Source organism: Pan paniscus, chromosome 4 (genome assembly GCF_029289425.2).
Source record: "Pan paniscus chromosome 4, NHGRI_mPanPan1-v2.0_pri, whole genome shotgun sequence".
NCBI lineage: Eukaryota > Metazoa > Chordata > Mammalia > Primates > Hominidae > Pan > Pan paniscus.
This window is the reverse complement of record NC_073253.2, coordinates 174,030,149-174,035,858: the sequence shown is the minus strand read 5'-3', so window position 1 is coordinate 174,035,858 and position 5,710 is coordinate 174,030,149.

Genomic DNA, 5,710 nt, shown 5'->3' with positions numbered 1-5,710 from the left:
GTGGATCTCACGGAAGTATAGATTAGAATGGTGGTTACCAGCTGCTGGGAAGGGAAGTGGATAGGAGAAGATGAAGAGAAGCTGGTTAAGGGCATAAAAATACAGTTAAATAGAAGGAATAAATTCTAGTATTCAAATGGTACAGCAGGAAAATTATTGTTAACAATAACGTGTTGTACATTTCAAAATAGGAAGAGAATTGTAATATTTCCAACAGAAAGAAAAGATAAGTGTTTGAGGTGATGGATGTCCTAATTTCCCTGATTTGATCATTGCATATTATATATAGGTATCAAAATACCACATGTAGCCCCAAAATATGTACAGTTATTACATACCAATTAAAAATTGTGAAATAAGAATAAATAAGTGTATTATTAAAGAAAAATGAAATCGAAAACAAAAAGCATGCCCAATTTTTCCCAAACTTTTGTTATATGCAGGTATAAAATGATATTTCAACAAATATAAGCAAAGCAAGTAAAACATAGGAAAAATTAAAGACTTACAAATATATCACATTGATCACTGAAAGTGTGTTCACAGGTAATTAATTTAGGGAAATGTTGTTATTTCATAATTCTTTATCTTTTTGTAATTGTAATGAAATCAAATTTATGAGAGAAATTATATTCCTCATATGAAATGCCTATATGCACACCCTGAACAAACTAAGCGTATCACTAAACTTTTTAATGTGACCAAAACAAAACAGAAAATACTCCTAACCGAATATCATAGAGCAAAACTTGTGATTCAATCTGAGAAAGCTGACTGAAAAATAAAATAGTATGAAATTTACTCAGGGAAGTGCTTGGGAGTACTTATAATCTTGATACAAAAATTAGAAAAAAGGTTTGAAAATTAATTAATGAGCTATATAATAGAACAAAACCAAAGAAATTAGAAGGAAATAAAAAGCCAAGTTTATTAAGCATGGAATTTAATTATTAAAAAAACGTATAAAGGATTAACAAAGCCAAAAGTTGACTTAGTATTTACAAACTTCTGGTAATGTTGATGAAGAATAAAAGACAGATGCATACACAAAAACTTTTAGAAATAAGGAACAGAACTGGCCGGGCGCGGTGGCTCACGCCTGTAATCCCAGCACTTTGGGAGGCTGAGGCCGGCAGATCACAAGGTCAGGAGATGGAGACCATCCTGGCTAACACGGTGAAATCCCGTCTCTACTAAAAATACAAAAAATTAGCCGGGCGTGGTGGTCGACGCCTGTAGTCCCAGCTACTGGGGAGGCTGAGGCAGGAGAATGGTGTGAACCCGGGAGGCAGAGCTTGCAGTGAGCCGAGATCGCGCCACTGCACTCCAGCCTGGGCGACTGAGCGAGACTCCATCTCAAAAAAAAAAAAAAAAATAAGGAACAGAATTTAACTATTGAAAGAGTAGAAATCAGAAGGTTAATGAAAAAATAATATAAACAAATTCATGGAGTAGAAGTTAGAAGGTTAATGAAAAAAAATAATATAAACAAGTTCATGCCAAAAAATGGAAATAAGTAAAATGAACAAATTCTTAGAAAAATAAAATTTACACAAGAAGAACTAGAAAATCTGACAGAATTATAGTCATAAAAAGAATCAAATTTGAAATTTAAAATATTTCCACAAAGAAAATACCAGGCTTAGAATGTTAGTAGACAAATGCTACCATTCATGAAGTAGATAATTCTGTTATATAAACTCTTCTAGTTAATAGTGGGGAAAGGAAGCACTTCTCAATTTATTCCATGATGTCATGACTCTAATGGCAAAATTAGATAAGGACTAGAAGGAAAACACAAAAAAAATGGCATGGATGCAAAATTCCTAACCCCAATATCAGTAGACTATATCCATTTGTGGATAAAAAGGTGAAGTGCCACACTAAGTTAGATTCCCAGAAATCAAGGAAGGTTTAATTTTAAACCTATTGGTTTCCATACAAGATGGTGAAATAGCATGAGTTTCTTTCTCCCCACAATAACTCTGGAGAACCTCCCAAAATGAGGTGGGATTATTGATATGATGAATCAATATAAATACTATGAGAATGCCTGAGAAAGCCGATTTGAACTGGTGCAAGTTGGCCTGTGGCAAAATATTTTGGGGTGTGTGTGTGTTGTGTCTTTTTGTTTTGTTTTTTTACAAAACTCAGGTCTGGAGCATCCAGACACTGCAATGAGAAGATGGCGTTGGAGAAGAGTTTATGGCTTATACATTTCTTCCTTCCACACATTGCTTTGGGATGATCTCTGTCTGCCACATTTACCCAGACATTATCAGCAAAAGCCCAGGCTAGATGACGTCAGCTGTATCTAACAGCGTAGCCTTTAAGCCAATTACAAGGAGAAGTTGATGGAAAGAAGTGCAGACTAATCAGATATACCCTTCCACCACTTCCAAACCCTCAGCTAAGGAGAGAGGCTTCCAGCTCCAGCTTAGAAACATGTAGAGAGCTTGGAAGTCATCACTCACATCCTCACCACAAGCAAAAACGTAAACAAACTGAAAACCAGTGATTCCTCTTAGATCCATCAGATAGTTGAGGTCACAGGACACACTGCCACCCTGAAAACTGGAGAAGTAGGTGGATACAGAGAATCACAGGCAAGACCAGCTTACCAGGAGCTGAAGCTTCTGGAGCCAGTAACTGGTAGGAACACTTACATGGTGACTGACACATTGTGGGAGGCAGATCATGGACTGGCTTGAGAGTAAGACTGGGGCCACAGTTTTATGGGGGTTTACCTCCAGGAACCCCACTGGGTTCTCAGTGAAATCAGAGAAAAATCCCTTTGTGCTTCTGGCAGGGGCAGAAAAGTAACCATTTTGAAATATGCCTGGGGAAAGTTACCATTTTGAAATATGCCAGGGTGTTCTCTGAAACAAAGGCTTGCCCTCAAGAGCAATACTTTACTAGAAACTTTTCTGACCTGGGAGAAACGCAATTAGACAGCTCCACCCTCTCACCGAGGAATGGAAAAAAAGCTAACAAATGCCTCTGAAGATCACACAGCGCAGGGACTGAAACCCATGAAAAACCTGAGATTTATTCGTAAGATTATGGATTATTATATACCTCCTCTCAACACTGCACTATTATATCAGTAGGACTCCAGAAGAATGACAGTGGATTGCAACTAAGAGAGGTGCAGGACTCCCTTTAAGAAGCAATTCTTCTTAAACATACTCTACTTAAGAAGGAATTCTTAGGGATCCCAAAGACAATAGGAAAGCAATAAATAAAACACACACACACACACACACACACACACACACACACACACACACACACGGAAACTAGAGGGAACTGATGCCTATGGCACCTGTAGCTACAGCAAACATTGAGCACAGCCTTGCTCCTAGAGATTCACTTGAAAGCTCACAGTAAAAGTCTGATTACCTCAGTTCCTATTACCAGATACAGCATGCTCAGCTCTCAACAAAAAATTACACAACATGCTAAAAGGCAAGAAAAAATACAGTCTGAAGAGATAAAGCAAGCATCTGAATCAGACTCAGATCTGACACAGATTTTGGAGTTGTCAGATGGCGAAGTTAAAATAACAATAATTAATATATTAAGGGCTCTAACTGAATACATAGACAATATGCAATAATTGATGGGTAATATAAAAAGAGAATGGAAACTCAAAGAAAAGAAAATGCTGGAAATGAAAAATGCTAACAAAATGAAGAATGCCTTTGGTGGGCTCATCAGTAGACCAGACAGAGCCAAGGGAAGAATCAGTGAGCCTGAAGATACGTCTGTAGAAACTGGAATGCAGAGGTGAAAAAGAATGGGAAAAAAAGGAACAGCGCCTTCTTATGCACTCTTCTGTCTGCCTGCAACGAGTCCTGTTTCTCAACTGCCCCAAGATCTCTGCCTAATGATACTTACTCAAAAAAGCACACTCTGACCTCATACCATGCTCTGGAGTAGACACATCTCTATTGAATGCTCTTATAATAGTCTGTAGTTTTCCTTAATAGCATTTATCAAAATTGTAATTTAAGGATTATTTCTGTATATGTACACTACCACCCATGACTGAGAAACTGTTACTAGACTAGCCTATCCAAGAGAAAGAAACCGTACATCTAGAAAAAAATATTTTTTTTCCAGATAATGGACAACGTGCAATACAGAACTCTAATCCTCAAGTGAAGGGAAACAAAAGGGAGCCCTCAATACTCCTGACTCATCTGGAGGCACTTTCAGACCAGTGACATTACTCATTTGAAGAGTTGAGAACATTGCGAGCAGTGTCAATAGTCAACACGGCAAATGATTTTAAGTGGTTTCCCTTGGCTCTGGACGAGGCAATGATGTGAGTGATACTACTCAGTTGTCGTGGATTTGATAGTTAATATCATTTGAAATTACTTAATAATTGACCTCTATAAATAGATTGTGTGGAACCAATCAAAAGCAAGAATATCTTTAAAGAAAATACTAATTTAGTAAACCCAAAGTGGAATCTGCAAAAATGTGTTCCAACTGCTGGTAGTAAAAATATGTAAATATGTAAAGAACTTTTTTTTTTTTTTTTTTTTGAGACACAGTCTTACTCTGTCACCCAGGCTGGAGTGCAGTGGCATGATCTCGGCTCACTGCAACATCCGCCTCCTGGGTTTAAGCGATTCTCGTGCCTCAGCCGCCTGAGTAGCTGGGATTACAGCACACGCCACCATGCCCAGCTAATTTTTGTATTTTTAGTAGAGATGGGGGTTTTGCCATGTTGGCCAGGCTGGTCTTGAACTCCTGACCTCAAGTGATCCACTAGCCTTGGCCTCCCAAAGTGCTGGGATTACAGGCGTGAGCCACTGTGCCTGGCCTAAAGAACTTTTTCCGAGGCTTAGTTAGAGAAGTTCACAAAGCTTGCAAAAGTTTAAGGTGTTTAAAACCTGCGGTTATTCTTCAGCAGGTAGTATGCAGGAAATATGTAAGTCTGTCTTGCTGAACAAGTAATGTCAAAAGTGAACTTCATTTGCTCTTACGGACTTTTGTTAGCTCTGTGACTTTTTTTTCCAGGAATAGAAGTCAAATATCCTGACTAGCTCTGCCACACAGCAGTTCAATGACTTAGCAGTAATAAAGTTTGCCTGCAATTTTTTAAGCTCAGGGCTGAGGGTGAAATTTTTCTGAATGAGAAGAACTTTGTTCAACCACTATCATTAAACATGGGATGCCTTTAGAAACTAGCTTTTGCTGCAAACTTGATGTTTCTTAATGAATTCGACTTCAAATTTCAAGGCAAATCAGAGCTTACGTGCAAAGCTTATTCTGCTGCAAAGTCATTTCAATGACAACTAATATTTGAATCGCAAGTAATGTGAAAATGCTTTACATATTTCACATGCTGTCCAAGTTTAAAATAAGAAGTGATATCTCCATTCTCACAAATATTTTCCACACATATGGATTCTGAGCACAAACTCCAGTTCCAACAGCATTTTTTAGATCCTAATGCAAATGCAAAAGAAATATACATATTTCAAAATTCACTTAACAGTACAACTGAGGAGCATCCACCCAAACCCTTCTTAATCTGCAACGTAACAGTGTGCTGAAAGGCAAACATCCAAAGAATCTAACGAAATTCTATAAATGACTTCCAAGCAATGGATATGCCCAATTGAAATAATATGCTTATGGACAGATACCAGCATCCGACAATGCTATCGGTGTGAAAGAACATTTCCAAAGA